This window comes from Numida meleagris, chromosome 1 (genome assembly GCF_002078875.1).
Source record: "Numida meleagris isolate 19003 breed g44 Domestic line chromosome 1, NumMel1.0, whole genome shotgun sequence".
In the NCBI taxonomy this organism is placed as follows: domain Eukaryota; kingdom Metazoa; phylum Chordata; class Aves; order Galliformes; family Numididae; genus Numida; species Numida meleagris.
In genome coordinates, this window is record NC_034409.1 from 189,951,535 (window position 1) to 189,968,608 (window position 17,074).

At 43.5% G+C, this 17,074-nt stretch overlaps 1 protein-coding gene across 3 annotated transcripts in view; it reads left to right on the forward strand.

Annotated features, from left to right (window-relative positions):
* TENM4 (teneurin transmembrane protein 4) overlaps positions 1,770-17,074 on the forward strand; it is a 593,977-nt gene continuing 578,672 nt past the window's right edge. For all 3 annotated transcript variants that reach the window (XM_021382894.1, XM_021382902.1, XM_021382887.1), the window contains exon 1: positions 1,770-1,978. The gene's annotated coding sequence lies outside the window, so the exon portion shown is untranslated. The remainder of the gene's footprint in view (positions 1,979-17,074) is intronic.

The window sequence follows — 17,074 nt, forward strand, 5'->3', positions numbered from 1 at the left end:
GCATTATTATTAATAACAATAATCTACTGACACCGCTGTGGATGATGTTTCCTGACCCCGAAAGCAAGGCATTGTATAAGTTGTCTGACTAGGAATAGCAAGGTACAGAGGTTTTCTCCTCTTCATTACACGTGCTGAAGCTGGGACCCACCTGACCCTGGGAAGAGAGAGGGAGGGTCACCAGAATCAGGGCACAGAGGCACAGCTTGAGGTGGATCTCCATCCTGCTCCCGTCCTTAACCTCATCTCCATCCCACTCCCATGCCAATGCCTATCACATCCCTGTGCCCACCCCATGCATACACTCAACCAACCCTTCCACAAACCCAACCTGGTCCCATCCCATGCCCAACTGCATTTCCATCCTCTACTTTCTCTATTACCTTCAAATGCCTGTGTTCACTCTCATGTCCACACCCATCTCATCTCAGTACCATGTCCATACCCACGCCCATTCTTATGCCCATTTCTATACCCTCCCTGTGTCTTTGCCCATTCCTTTCTCATGCCATTCCCATCCCATGCTCATGTCCATACCCACTCCCACCATATACTATGCCTATGGCCATCCCATTCCCATGCCAATATCATGTCCAGCTGTGTCCAGCGACCACATCCCTTCCCATCCTTTCCCCATGCTCCTGACATGTCAGTCCTTCTTATGTACACGTGATGCCAGTGCTATGCCCATGCCATATCCATCCTTTTCCTATGTTCATGTAATCCCCTGCCCATTCCCATGCCTGTTCCCATCTCATGCTCATGCCCAGATCTATGCACCCTTTCCACACGGTCTGCTCATGTTTGCAACCTTTCCATGCTCACATTCATATCCATGTCCATATCCAGGTCATGCTCATTCCTTCCCTATGCACGTTATGCCCATGCCTATGTCTCTGCCATGACCATTCCTTTCCTATGTCCATGTTCATGCCCATGCGTACTTACTCCCATTGCCCTTGCCAGATTCATTTCCATGCCCATTTCCATTCCCACATCATGCCTATGCCTATGCCCATATCTGTCTCCTCCCCATTCCTGTGCACATTCCAACATCCATCTTCTCCCCGTGTCTATGTCCATCTCCTCCATGATCATTTCCATTTCGTTCCCCTGCCCATTCCCATGTCCATCACTTCTCCATGCCCACACCTATGCCTGCACCCATTTCACATTCATGTTTATTCCCAGGTTGATCATCTCCCCATGCCCATGCCTATGCCCGTGCGAATTTCCATTTCATACTCATGTCAGTGTTCATCATCTTCTCATGCCCATGCCTATGCCCATGCCCATTTCATGTTCATGATTATTCCCATATCTATCAACGTCACCTTACATTCAACTCCTTTCCATGCCCACATCCAACTCCTCTACATGCCCATGCCTATGCCCATGCCAATTTCCAATTCATATGAACGCCCATGTCCACCACCTCCCCATGCCCATACCCACATCCATCTCTTCCCCATGCCCGCATCCCCACCCCTTCCCACCTCACACCCATCCCCACCCCATGGCCATGCCCAAGCCATCTCCACGCCACCCTCGTGCCCACGCCGCACCGAGCCGCCTGCGGTGCGCAGCAGCCGGCTGCATGTGTGCCTGTCATTCCCAGCCCGGGAGCGCCGGCTCCTGCCTCCCATTCATGTAACCTGTGTGTGTCTCTCTTTCTCTCTGTGTGTAACAGAGAGAGGGAGAGAGAGAGCGAGGCAAGGAGAGGAGGAGGAGGAGGGGGGAAGCTTTAAATAAAGCCTTTGGATTGCAGCTGCTTATTTTGGGCAGTCCTACCAGGGACGATTCCTGCCAAGAAAGAAGCTGGACCGGTCTTTTTTATTTTGATTTTGATTTTTGGGGGTGGCAGCGGTGTGCTGCCGAGCCGCCTGCTGAGATGAGCTCCGGTGCCTGCCTGTAGTTGCCCACTTTGGGATCGCTGGACACATAAGTGGCATTTCGCTGGGGGAAGCCTGCAGACATGGTAAGCTTTGCGTTTTGCTCCGAAAAGTGCGTTTCTGTGATCGCCTCCCTCCAGTTTTCCCTTCCCCCTTTCCTCTCCCCACTGAGCAGGCAGGCACAGGGCTTAGGGCTGGGGAGAAGCTCCCTGAATCCCTGCCTTTCCCTCCCCACCATCCCTCCCTGTACTCAGCTTGCTTTCCTCCCCTCGCATCTCAGCCCCTGCTGCTCCCTCCGCACAGTTTGCAGCAATCCAGCAGCAGCCCGGAGATGCTGCCGGAGGCTCTTGGTAGGGATCAGTCACCCTCAGCCTGAGCAGACCTTGCTTCGGGGTGTGTTTGGGGTGGGTTCTCCCATCCGAACCCCAAAGCCTTTCCCTCTGCACCCCGAGCGGTGCGGCTGTGCTGGGGGAGGCAGCAGTGCAGATGGAGAGGAACTGGAGCAAGGATGCAGCTTTCAGATCAATCGGTGTTATTTATGTAATAGTAAAAAGATGGGGGGTGGAGGGGGGGGGGAAGGAAGAGAAAAAGAGGGAAAAAATAAAAATAAAAAGGAAGTCCTTCGGTATTTCTCAGCTGCACAAAGCTCCTTTTGCTCTATCTGAACCCTTGCCCTGTCCCCATGTCCTGCGGCAGGGTACTGTGCTATGGGAGTGTGTGTGTGTGTGTGTGTGTTTACATTGGGATCTGTGCTGGAGTCGGGGATGAGGAAGGGGTCTCCCATTTTCCAGGGGGGGTGACTTTGCCTTCAACACAAATTATGAAGGAATGTGCTTGGCTGCAACTTGGGTGACAATTCTTGTGTCTTAGGCATTGAATGTGAAAGCTCTGCTTCTGGCCATGCCCTGCTAGTATTGAGGTCCCCCAAACAGTCTGGTGGTGGGAAAAAAAAAAGAGGCGAGAGTAACTGGGAGAGGTGCAGTGGTTCAGACTCTTGCTGATATTCGTAGCAATTTGCATTCTGAAATACACATTTTGGCTGCAGAACAGAAAAATAAGAGGCTACCAAAGGGCATTTATTTCCCGTTTTCGACTTATTTTATTTTTAAAATGCTCTGCAATATCTGGGTTGTTTTACTTCAGAACAAGTAGCAGTGAAGGTGTGCTAAACCTTTAAAAAAATAATTAAAAAATGGAAAAGCACTTTGTAGGAGGCAGCATGTATTTACTCTGTCTCACCATGACCACGTTTAGAAATCTGCAGCAGTTATAACCATGTAAGCGCATAATTTAAGAAAAAAAAAAATACATATTTATGCCACCGTCTTCCTGCCTTATGGGACCCTCTGTCTTTGAAATATGATTTTCAGGCAGCCAAAACAGAGCTTGCTAAATACTTATTGCCTACATAGACAAGACCTATCTGCGCCTTGAACGCATTTACTCCTGGTTCTTCCAGGAAAGTTCAATTCGTCATGATTAAAAGGCAAAAAATAAATTCATAAATAATCTCACCACATCCACCCCCCCCCCCAATCTTCATTCTTAACTTTCTGCAGAGAAGTTTCACCTTGAATAGTGGCATTTTTAGTTTTATTTATTTTTTTTCTGACCAATGTCCCATGTGAGGGGAGGGACAGAAAATGAGGAAATGAGAGCACAGCTTTCAAGTTGGAAGTTGGCTGCGTGCCTTGCTAGGTAACTTCTGCTGTAGCATGGCAAGTTGGTGGCATGGGGCTCTCTGCTCGAGAGCCCCGAATTTGGGTGGAGGACCTTGGCAGACCCCAAACTCTCCCAACTCCATTTCTTTCAGACTCGCTGACCCCAATAAAATTGTTCGCTTGTAGGGTGGCCCCTCCCCTCTACTCCCAACATGTGCACCGTGTGTGCCTGCAATACCCGAGATTTACCATGCCGTCATGCACTCGTGCCAGCAGGGTCTGGCAGGGAGAAGCCCAGGGCAGGGATCAGCCATCGGAGCCCGCACGTATCCCTCCTGCCTCGCTGGGGGAGGCTGAGCCACTGCCTTGTATTTAATTTATTTCATTGGTCTCTTCTGAGCCTGGCACCTCCCACTTGGTCTCTCAGCCTGTAGCACTTTCATGGGCTTGGGTGGAAAAAACAGGGAGTAGTGCTGTATATTTGTGTGTGTGTGTGGCAGGTTTCTTGAGCCATAAAGGAAGGACAAGGCATCTCTCTGTTGCACTGTTCTGCAGCGAGGTGAGCCTTCAGGGCAGGCTCTGCCTGCGGTACGAGGCTGTAGGAATTTGTTGTGGCCATGGTGAGCTGCCCTTCCCTCTTCAGTTCCCAGCTTCCGTGCTGCTGGATCAGTCCTTGCTGCTGTGGGTTGTTTCATGGCCAAGAGGATTCCCCGCTGCTAAGATCCCTTATAAATATGACCCCCGGGATAGCATGTGAGCTGGGAGATTATGGTCAGGTCTAGGACAGGGAGGGGAGCATGAGGTCCACGTGAGATGTTACCCGGGTCTTGTATCCCACAGACATCAGCACAGGATCACCCTGTGTAGGCTCTGCACCCGCAGCCGTGGCAGGGAAAGGAGAGGAGGGACCTCTGCACAAAAGCTGTTTCAATTTTACTCTTACCTCCCCCCCCAAAAAACCAAAACCAAAAACAAAAAAAACCTCACATTGGGAGTTACTGCCACTGAACTAAGATACATTCTGTTTCTGCAGGGAGTTCTGCCTCTGTGCCTCACCCTCCCTTCCCTACACACGTGCGTGCATGGGTACATCTCCATACAAGGGGTAACCTGAGATTTATCCATCCTTTGTGGGTGGGACCTGAGGGCAGATTTTATGTTGAGGTGGAGAAAGAGGGTGTGTGTGTCTTTGGAAAGCGGTTCTCAGGCTGTATTTTGGCAGGGAAAAGGGGTGAGTGAGGTGCACAAGCAAACTTCATCGTTTCCCTTTTTTATTAGCAAGAGGAGTTGGATTAGAAAGGCTTATCTAGGAAAAAAAAAAAGTCTTCTCTGATTTTAAAGGATGGGAAAGCGGGGAAAAAATAATCATGGCAAGAAAAGAGTGAAACTGCTCACCTGGTTTTGGTTGAGGAGGGAGAGGAGATCCTCCTTGGGTGATTTATTGTGCTACATGGATAGAAAAAGGGTTTCCGTGGGTCTGGGGAAGGAGAGATGCATGCGGAGAAAAGTGGGGATTTGAAGCCCTCATCGCTTAATTCTTGACTCATTTAAATTCAATACTTTCCTTTTGTTTTGGAGAGCAGATAGTAGGCTGGCAAGAGAAAATGTTCCCTTTTGTTTTATAAAGTGAGCAGTGGATTTTTGTTATTTTTTTTTTGTTGTTTTGCTTTTGTTTGATTTGATTGGCTTCCTGGGGTGCATAATAACTAAAATGTGATTTCATTCCCTCTACAACAAGTACAATATCCCAATTAAGAGCGCGCTCTGATTATTTTTCACCTGGTAGTTCAACATTTCTCCGCTCAGGAGTAAAAAGAGCTCTTGCGCTTTAAAATAGCCGAGATGCTTAAGCAACACGACCCTTTTCCTTGGGAAAGTCATCTCTAGTTCTGTTCAAGTTACCGCTTCGCTGCTTCATTTTCTGACAGAATCACCTCCTTGCAAGAAGGAGATGTGTGATCTTACATAACTTGATGTTTCCAGATCAAAAGTTACAAATATTGCGGTAATAGCGTGATGAGGGAGATCTGGCAGGATGAATGTTGCATGACATAAGTGATTTCACGTTAAGGTTTCAAATCAAGGGTATTTTAAAAAATTTACCGGGGAAAAACAAGAAGATTGTAAAAAAAAATGAATAAACAAAAACTTGCTCATTTGATATATTCTTTAACGGCGCTCTCACTTTTTATCTTATCTCCATAGGCACTCGAGACTCTGTTTCTTTCTTTTTAAAGCAAACTCTTAAAAAATGTGCAATTGCCATATCAAAAAGTGAAGCAGCTTGAAACTCTCACTCTCGGATTCGATTCAAAGAGATGAAACTCTGTAAATCCATGTCAATTCGCATTTAAAGTCTGGCTGCTACCTGCCCTGCCACGAGATCCATCAGCATAGCTTATTTTAACTAAAAGCTGAAATATTCTCTTTCTGCACTGAACTGACAGATTGGCATTGCCGGGCACTCTGAGGCAGCAATGTGCGCCACTTGCCAGTGATTTCGAGTATTCTTGGGTCCCTGACCAGCGTGGTTCAAAACTCAGAAAATCTTATTTATTTTTTTAAATATAAATTTATCAGATTTCTCTTTGCCATCAGATTAAAAAGGAAAATAATCTTACAGATTTGTTTTTTCTCTCTAACTAATCACCGTAACTTGAGGAGTGATGCTGTGGTGTGGCTGTGGGACATGTATTACTATTGTGGACAGAGGAAGGTCAGGTTGGATATCAGGAAAAGGTTCTGCCCCAGAGGGCAGCGGGCATGGAACAGGCTGCCCAGGGCAGGGGGCACGGCCCCGAGCTGCTGGAGCTGAGGGAGCATTGGGACACTGCTCTCAGATACGTGGTCTGATTTTTGGGTGGTGCTGTGTGGAGCCAGGAATTGGACTCTCTGATCCCAACGGGTTCCTTCCAACTCAGGATATTCTGTGATTCTATGATTCTGTTCTATGATTACTACACTGTGCTGATATCCAAAATATTTTCCTGGTAATGTATATGTGTACGTATATATATATAATTTTTTTTTTTGTCGGCTTCCTGGAGAATCTTTAAAGGTGGAGGTGAAATCAGAGTAGGAGGGTATGTTTGTTCGTCTGTGTGGAGTGATAAACATTTCCTAAAGAAAGTTTACATTTTTGAGGAAGTCTGAGTCTTACACACAGATGCCTTTATGTCAAATTGCTGTGAAAAAAGCCATTTATCCTGTAGGAGGATTCAAACTTCATCGTATATTGTCCTGCTAAGTGTCAGCAGAGATGATTTTTTTTTTTTAATGTAAAGATGCCTGTAAAAGCACCAGGCATGGAAATCTGTGTTCTTCCCAGTGTGCTGGCAACCAAAAGGGGGAAAATGCTGTATGAAAAGGAACACGGCTGGCAGTTCGGTTTCCTATTCCTATTCCAAGTAAGACTTGTTTTCTAGGATGTGACACATCTGTGTTTTTCTTAAAGAAGGAGAGAGACAAAAAAGAGGGAAAAAGTAAGGAGTTTCTGGTCCATTTAGGTGGAGGAGCTTTTATCAGTCCATTTAAATGGAGATGATTCAATTAGATTTCACTGATACTGCCTCAGGTTTCAGTAAAGTCGTGTTTGCTACAGTCTAGGCAAAGCACAGCAGCCCAGAGTTTTGCTTCGCTGCTGTAAGAACCTCCATGGCACTGGTGGCACGTGTGCCACGAAGCCAGCAGGAGCAAACATGGATGCAGGAGATGTTTCATTGCCTTTTTTTTTTTTATGTTTTAGGTGATTTTTCAGTGTAGCTTTCTAAAAACTGAGTAGAAGATGTACTGCTTGCCTGTGTTTGTATACAGTCTTCAAAATAATCCCAAGTTAGTAAACATGAGGATTAAATCCTTAAAACCTGGAATCTAGGGCTGTGTGTTGTGCTTCAGCCTTTGGGGAATGTTGGGTCCATGCATAAGATCAGGCTTGGCCTTCTGCATCATGCTGTATGGACAGAGAGAGATGCTACGATTCAGTTCCTAGGAAGGAGTATCCTCAAATGTGATCTATTCACAGGAAAGCAAAGTCCTAGGGGCCACAAAGTCCTAAAGCATGTCTTCCTCCGGGTCACCTGGACTTAAATGGCCCAATCCCAAATTTGATAATGGAAAAGTTTCAGTATTTTGCCAGCTGACTACTTTTGAACTGCTTCTATTTCCTTGGATGCTGAAAACCTTCATCTTCAACCCCCTCATGTAATGAAGAATAGAAAGGGAGAGTCTGGTTAGTCAAAAAGTCTTCAGAAGTAGCTGCCAGAAGTGGTTAGAAAAAAAACAGTGGGCCATGAGAGTTCCCAAAATGTCCTTCCTGCTTGCTGATACACAAAGTGTTGGTTGGTTGGGCTTGGTACAGCACAGATCCCGTCAGCCTGGAACAAACAATGCTGCTATTTCTAGATTGCCCTTTGTGCGGACGGGTTTAAGGTGTGATCAGCATTTTGGCATTGGCACAGATTCCTGTGCTAGAAAGCAGAGCAATCACAAGAGCTGATCTCAGGATTTGCTCGTGCAGACAGCCACAACCAGAGGTTACTTATGGTGGTAAAGCAAAGTCCACGCAGACTTTTATTGCTATTGTGGGCACCTGGCATGTAAGCAGGTCAGACTCTAAGCTATCAAAATGCGTATCCAGAGGTTGCAACATGCTTTGCTTCAACACAGTTACGAAATTTTGGGTTGAAATTACTTGCCCAACATCGCCCGTGGTCTCAGGACATCGTTTGTCTGTCTTAATCTGAAATATATTCACCCTCATTCCTCCATCCTCTGCTGAGTCACTACAAACCTTCCAGCTCTGCAGTGGGTGAGACAGGGATCATAAACCTCATCTTCTCCTCCCTGTTCTCACGGCTGCATCTCCAGGCTGGTTTGGATAAAACACGATCCTGTGAATAATGACTGCATCATGCTGAAGGCAGACAGAGTACTTCATTACAGCAACTTTCAGTGTGTTTTTTTTCTTACATGCTGGGTGTCCAGCATAGCCTTTTAAATCTTATTATTGATCTGTTAGTCTCTTTTTGGTCGGATGCATTTTTAAAGAAGTCTTCTAAAAACGAGTAGCTTTGTCATGTTATATCATTTTGGTATTTATACATGTCAGTGGCTTAAATTAACAGATGGTCATAGCTTGGTTTCACAGAGTACTCTGCTCCCCAAAACAGATCCCTCCTGGTCCAGACCACTCAATCTGTTCCTCTCATTTGCTGCCTTTTCCAGCCCCATCCTGCAATCCCAGTGACATTCCCCAAATGCCAGGTCTCCTGTCCCAAACTCATCTAGCTCCTTCTGGCTGGGGATGACCACATGGCGAATGTCAAACATGAAGAGTGTCTCTGATTTTAATTTTAGTAGTGGGAAGCAGACCTGGCACATCCCAAGGCACAAAGCATCTTGTTTAGTCCCACACAGGTGGAAATGTAAGTGATTGAAGCTGGCAAACATGCACAACTGCACCCAGGAGCACGTATCAGAAGTGTTTTGTCAAAGATGTCTAAACTTGGCCAAGTTGACACAGATTCCCATAAAATTTGTTGAAAGAAAAATAGTCCTCTCCCAGGCAAATTTGAAGTCCTTCCTCTAAAGTCCTGAATATCCCAGAGGAGATTTTAGAGAGAAGGCTGAAGGCATTTTTTTTAACATGGGTAAAACAACATATTTTTCCCTAGCCTTGTTCTCAGAATCTGCTGAACTGTTTTGACTGAATTTCTCCAAAAAACTTCAGCCTGAGGCGGACAGCTGGCATGGAAATTTTCAGCCCAAACAATTTGCTTAGTGTAGTTATGAGAAGCTGTGAATGCTGTTTTATTATTAAAACTGCCTCGCTCTTCCTGTAATTGACAGCACTACCAACTTTGCTTTTCCCTAATAAACATATAACTTGAGATTTTGTTACAAACTAATTTTGTGTTTGTGTGTTTTATAGATATTTTTATATATTGGGAATTTATTATAAAACTGACACATGCATTTCAGCATATGTTAGCAGATGATGAAATCACAAGCTTCCTGGAAACAAAAGCGAATACAATTAATAAGAATCCCACGAAGCTGCATCAAAGGAGTACAACACTGCAGGATTTGTAGAATGAGATTAAAAACAAAGAAATCTCAGGAGATGCTGCACTGACAGAACGATCACACAAATTCCCATGTATCCCACCTTTGGGCTCACAGTCCTTCTGGAAGAAGAATTCTGCTTTAATATCAATAATGTTCTCTTGTAACAGCAACTGTTATTTGAAATCATAACTCCCCCTCCTCCCCCCGACAAAAAAAAAAAAAAGGAAAAAAAACAGTGCCCCAAAACTGGAAGTAGAGATCATTTTATTCTTTTTGAGTTCTTTATTTCCAGCCTGTTCTTAGCATCAATACAGGTGACTCTTAAAGCTATTAGTTTCACATCAGAGCCAACCTCAGGACCCACTGCTACAGGCGAAGGGGGATCCAGCTCTCCATCTCTCCTCTCCTCCTCCTGTACTTCCACTCCTTCAGAACATGCCTGATCTTCTGATTTGATTCATCATCCCAGCAGAAAACTAGCTCTCTCCTTTGGTGCATTTGTTTTTTGTTGAGTTAGTGAGTTACACTGAGTCAGTATGGTGGAAGCACTTGGAGAGGAGAAGGGAGAAAGAAGGGTCTACATAAAGTTTTTTGGAGATACTGAGTTTTCAGACCACTCCTGTGACCCAAGATATTTTTCCTTGGTCACCAACTGGTTACAGAACTTTATCTTACTGATTTGAAACCTAAACTTCTTCATATTAACATACAGAGTGGACTTTTTTCATTGTACTCTTCAATCTGGGGGAGAGTCCTGAAGTACTGAGAGTACTGAATCCTGTTCAGTAGGAATTGAAAGAGTTGTACTCCATCAGTTTGCTGAATTCCTTTTGAACCTTATGTTTAATTATGGTGGCCACAATATCCTGTAACAGAAAGTTCCAAATGTTAAGTTCATGGACTGAGTGAAAATATTTTAAACTCACAATTGGATAATTTCATTAGATGACTCTTACTTTCTGATTACAGGCATACTGATTTAATAGAGTTCTGTTCCTCCCACTTTTTGCTGCTCTTGTCCAGGCTCAAAATCCCTACTCCATCTCTCCTGGAGAGGTCCTTCCATATTCCTCATCATCTTTTCTGCCCTTTTCTCTATCTTTGTTTACTCTACTACATATTATGGAGACGTATTGACCAAAAAAGCATGTGATATTAAGACAGGAACGTATCATTAACTTATATAGCACCATCGTGATATTTTTCTTCCTCTTGTTTTCTATTATTTTTTCTAATATATTCCAAGATTTTTCTTTCATATGTGACTGACATGAGCATAGGGCCAGTATTTGTAGAGCACATTCCATAGTGATTCCCCAGCCTTCTTCATGGGTGGTAACAGCTAATTTAGGACCCACATTGTGTATGTATTGTTAGAATTGGATTTCCCTTTATGGATTACTTTGCTTTTATTGATGCTGAGTTTCGTCTGATGTTTTTATCACCCAGCTCGTTACTCAGTACTGTGAGAGGAGGTGCTGGTATAATGATTGGAAGCTCTGGGAGAAAATCAGAAAGCCTGGCAATGTGAAAGGCTCTCATTTTGACATTTACTCTTGTCCTGGGGGGTATTCTGAATAAAAATATAACCAACAAAATACACTTAATATCAAGTAAGAACAAGCAGCCTGACTGTTTGTGACATCTGACTGTGAAGCTGTCTGTGGCTCAAGTATTTCTGCTTCTCATTGACAACATCTAATGGAGCCCAACCACCCTCTGGCAAGGAACCTTTTCCTCACACCCACCCGACCCTTCCCTGATGCAGCTCCATGCTGTTCCCTTCGGCCCTGTCTCTGTCATCAGAGTGCAGAGATCAGCACAGCCCCTCTGCTGCCCTGTGAGGAGCTGCAGGCCGCCATGAGGAGCTGCAGGCCGCCATGAGTCCTCCCCTCATCCTCCTCTTCTCTGGGCCGAACAAACACAGGGCCTTCAAACACTCCTCACACCTTTTGCCCTCCAGACCGTCCACCATCTTTATAGCCTTCCTTTGGACACTTTCTAATAGTTTTATGACCTTCCCCAACATTTGGAAACTTTAATTACCCTCCTGTTTATGCTTTTCTCTCAGAAGAAAATGAGAGCAGGCAAAGCTACCTCTGTCACTTATAGCGCTATTTGTTGGTGGGTGTTTGGGTCCACCTGAACAGTTCTTACTTTAGGGCTGGGGTTTCATAACTCATTATTGCTGTTACTCTTCACAGATTGGAGGAATACACAAATGACTCATACGGCAGCTACAGAACATTGCGTTCAACCCTGCGCACCCCTCATATGCTGTAAAATCTCATCCACTTGTGGTTCTCTATGCCAAACACCACTGGAGAGCAACACTGTTTACACCTGCGTCACTTTGTGTTGTATTATTTTATAACTTCTTCATGATTTATATTTTGTTGAATTTTATGTATTTATTTTGGCTTCTCATGCCTTCTCCCGAGATTACCAGGCAGCAAGTGTGTAGCTGAGAAGATAGTAGCAGGAAAGAAGGGGAAATAAAAGCTGATAGTATTGAGGAAAAGTGAGTAATTTGGGGAGATGGCATTGGAGGGAAGGAAATGCAGGAAGAACAAGCATGGAGGGTCCTGTGCCAGCTCTCTTAGTGCTAGAGCTGTTTACATTGTGGCAAACGATGCTGTCCTCTGTGCAGTGAAGACTGCTGGATTTTTTTTTCTCCTCTCAGAGCATGGAGGACTTAAAATTACATAACATTTCTGCTGTGCCTGCAATAGTAGTTAAAAAAAAAATCAGGATAGTCTTTACTTGCCAGCTGTTTTTTCCTTTCCTCACATCCAAACCCAGAAAAGGTGTCGGTCAAATGAGTGTGTCTTTGTGAATACGCACAAGTTCTTCATTTGGGGGTTGGTATTTGTTCATATCTGGGGGGTTGAACTTGATATCTTCAGATGTCCCTTCCAACCCCTACAGTTCTGTGATTCTTTGACTCATCCATCAGTCCTCAGGACTGTTTCTCTCTCCCTCCCTCTGTTCAAATGAAAATACCTTGAGTTAACTTTACAGTCATCACAGAGACTATATGGTAGTTGGCCTTGCATCATGTTTCCTTAAATATTTCATGAAGGTCTTTTTATAAAATGTGCAGTGCTCTTGCAGACTGAGTATTTGAAGTGGACATTCTCAGCGACAAAGATTTTTAGAGATTACAAAAACTGATCATACCCAATTTCTCTCGAATCCCAAAACACTGAGGCACTTTAACCTAAACTAAGGCCAGATCCAAGGATCATTACTGTTAATTCAAAGTCTCCTGTTGGTTTTAATGGGCTCTGGATCAGACTTTTTAACTCCTGCTGTGGAGCAGTGCAGGTTCCCTTAGTGCAGAAACATGAAATGGCCATGAAAACTGAAGGCTTGTTTGGAAATTGATGTCATTTTGAATGCCGGACTAATTGAGTGTGCGAGGCTGGGAGGGTGATGGTTTGGGGGGATTTTTAATGTTTCCAAGTCAAAGTTCCCATAATAAAAACATGTAGAGTGGTGTTTTGCAACTATTTTTATACCTACATCAGACTTGATGTTAGCAGCTTTGAATTATTTAACATTTTCCTTCCTCAGCTGTCCTCTCCAGTGAGTTTCCATCGCAGGGCTGCAGGAGTTGTGTATGAAACAATGCAGACAGCCTGGTATTGTCTGCTCTTGCAGGGGGTTGCCTGTTTTTGTTTTGTTTCATTTTTTTAATCCTATTTTATCCTTTCTGTAGCTGGTTAGAGGGACATCAGGCCAAGGTATTAAATCATACTGACCAGCATGGGCTGAAAATGAAGTACATGCCAGCTAAGACATAAACGGGGAGTGTTCTGCTTAAACCGCGGAGCGCTAATGTCTGTCACATAGGAGGAGCCAACTATTTAACATTCAGTCCATTCAAAAAGCATTATTATGTCCCAACGGTAATTTAAAACCACATCTGTTAGAACCATATGTGGGGGAAGTATACCTTTTTTTTCCCTGCCTTTTTTTTTCTTAAGTCTCATATTATAGTGCTTATAGGGTTATCTTCTTGTTGGCCTCTTTCAAAATTTCAGACTGACAGCCATGAAATGCCTGGAACAAAAGAACTAAGTGAATTGAACTCTTATCTTTTTCCCTTTGTAATTAATGTGTGGGCTTTTACTGAATATCTGCAAGTAGACCTCCAGCTTTGAAAAGAAACCTATAGATTAGGATCATGCCTCGTGCACTGTTGTCTATAACCTGTTTGTTGTTCTGAGATATTGGATATTTCACAGATTTCTCCTTGCTGTTCTTCCAGCTTTCCATTAACAATGTATGTGACCCTTGAAAATAGCTCTTTTAAGGTGTCAGAGCATTTAATTTTTATCTTTGTGGAATTGCCATTGGATTATTCTGTCCCTGAAAACAGAAGACAGAATTTTGTTTTCAAAGCATCATGTTGTTTTCTAACTGGTACTAGCTGGCATAATCTTGAGATCCTTAAACTAAATAGTGCTAATTTCATCTCTAACATAGCTAGTGGAAGTTGGCTTTGGGGTCAAAATATCTGCTATATCTCCCTCATTATATGGTGCAGCAAGTGGTTAGTCACTTCTCCACTGAGTGGGACATACTTTCCCATGTCTGTGTATATTGAAACCCTGATTCAACCCAGCTAAATGTGCACTTGAAGAGAGAGCTTTGAGAGAGGGTAACTGGTGACAGCTGTACCTTCAGACTCCAAACCTGGAAGATAAAGGATCTCCTTATTGCTTCTATGTGAGAAGGGTCTTCAATAAAATCGGGACAAAGCTCAGTTCCCAAGTGGCTGGCAAGCACCAACTTTCTGTTCAAGCTTGTTCAGCCCATGGACTGCGCAGTGGTAAGGGACAATTCCATTACATTCTCCCTCTTCTCAGACATCCAGCTTTGGAAGTTGATGGCAGGGAGAGTTGTGTTTCAGTTATGAGGGTCAGTCTGTTTGATCAACTACTAGCATTCAAACTGCAATCCCTGCTGTTAACTAAAATTGTGCATGTCAAGTGATTAAGTTACAGCCCTCTCAGAATTCAGGCTAGCTCACTAAACTACCTTTCTGTAATAAACAGCAAATTCAAAAACTGCTCTGATGAGCTGTATATACAAATACAGAATGCTTAGTCCTGTGGAGACACTCATAGAAATCTTGGCCCTTCCTTAAAGTAATGAGTTTCTGCATAGGAGTGTCCACATGTGTTTGTAGTATTGGGCTTTTTACTGTTTGTCTTTCACAAATAGGATGAGTATCACAAAGAGAAATAATTGGAAAATAAATAGATAAGCATGCAAGTTGTATCCACGATCCTCTGTTTGGGAGCTGCACATCTTTCCAGTGGCATTTACAGCATGGCATATTGTGCATCTCCCTCCAGCTGTGCTTTAAGCACTGAGCGATCAATTTCCTCACTAAACAGGGTGATCCTGACGCATAGAGCACCTGACGACTGAAGAGTTAAATATGCAGATATAAATTGCATGCCTTCTTTGATGGGATACATTGTATTGCAATTTTAGTTCTAATTAAAGTTTGGTTGTAGGCATGGAATATCTCAGTCTTTCAGAAACATGTGTAAATCTCTGAAATTAAGCTGGTTTTTGTTGTCTGAGTGTTTTGGCACAGTTGTGCCATTGCATACGAAGTTTTATGAGTAGGAATAGAATAAAGATGGTTTTGCATGTCAATGAGCAGCATTGTTTGATTCATTTTGGGTTAATCAAGTGCTCAAGTTAAATCTGAATGCATTAATTTTTTTCTTAGTTTGAAAAGAAACTCCACTGTGTAGTGAACAACTTGTGCCTTCCTATAGTGAGTTTGATGTTGAAAATATTTTTCTTGGGTTGATTGTTTCCAGATAAATAGGAAAGTAGCTATGCTGAAAAAAAAAATACACTTCAATTTGAATGATGTGCGTGGCAAATATGGTAAAAAATGAAGAAGGCTACAAGAGAAACAACACATTTTATGTTTTTGGCACTTTGTATTTCATATTCCTACACCCTGTCCTTGTGTGATCCCCAAGCGCTTGATGGATGAGAAAGATAACTGTTGATCATTTCATGAGGCTCTGCCAGTAACACATACCAAATATAATTAAACTTCCAATTTTATACTTTTAAATGTTTTTTTTTCACCAAAAATGGCCAATAACCACTTCTCTGCCAGAACAGGAGGAAGGGAGGCATTTCATTTTCTAGCCACACTTATTGTCACATGGTGTTTTCAGAACAGTTCTACCTCTTTGCAAGATTGTTTCACCTTTGAGATTTCACGGAACTCATCCTGGAACTTCAGCATAATTGCCACAAATGATATTTTGCATGATAGGCTTCTTTGGATTGGTGGAGGTGGCCCAGCTCCAGTAATTCCTGTCTGACTAGGGAACTCACTGTGAGACTCCTACAGTTGTGACGCCGAGTAAGGGAAGCTTAATGCTGTTCATCTCTGAATTTAACCCTGTGCCTCTGGTGTATATTTCTTGGAAGAAGCTATTTTAGGCGAAAAAAAGGAAAAAGAAAGAAAGATCATCATCAACTTTAATACAGCTGTGATCCTATTCAGAAAGACTGCAAACATAGAGTAGACATTGTCCTTTCTTTAATAAGTGAGAAAACTCAAGGAAGTATCATTTTGGAATGACAACAGTGCTATCCTTGGCCCGAGGGACCACCTCTAAGGGAAAACAAGGAAGAATGACAGATTGATATTGAAAGTTAACACCTGATGGGCAGTCTGTGTAGTCTGTCCATGGCTGCCCAGAGCCATATCATGCTGGGACATGTAGCATGATGCACTTAGCTCTCTCCTTGAGCACGAGGGCACGCTCCATTAGCTGGCACTTGTTTGTACAGCATATGTGCTAGACAGCTTGGGTGGGAGCTGAACAGCCTCTAGACTGCAGATAGTGTCCCACTGGGCAAGTTTTAACTGATCCCTTTCCTGTCCCAACTTCTTGACTATGATAAAGATAACTCTTTCCTGCTGCTTCATCACAGCCCTCCTTTTCCAGCTCCTTGTGCTTTCATGCTGGGTGGACCTTAAATTTGAAGCATACATATAATACAGTTTTGAAAGTCTTGATTAAACTATATGCAGTTGTAGTTACACATTAATAACTTACATCAGTAAGTGGGTTAAAGGAGAGGACATCAGAACTTCTGACTGCAGCTCTGTTTTATGACTCAGGACAAGTTGTTTGCATTTTTGTCTCTTAATTTATCTGTCTGTAGAAGAAGTTTTATAATAACTTCCAAGCTACTTCCTCTTTGCCAAATCGCTTAAGTATTCTGGCAGCTTTACATCTCCCATCCTCCCTTCCTTTAATATATCACTTCAGTGTCCTGGCAGCGCTCATTCTAGGCTAGAGAAATTCAGTCCATCATTCTTTACACAAAATTATTGAGTGGGAATCACATTTGCAGTCAAGCTGGAAAGAAGAAAGCTAGTCGACCTGTCTTTTGGGG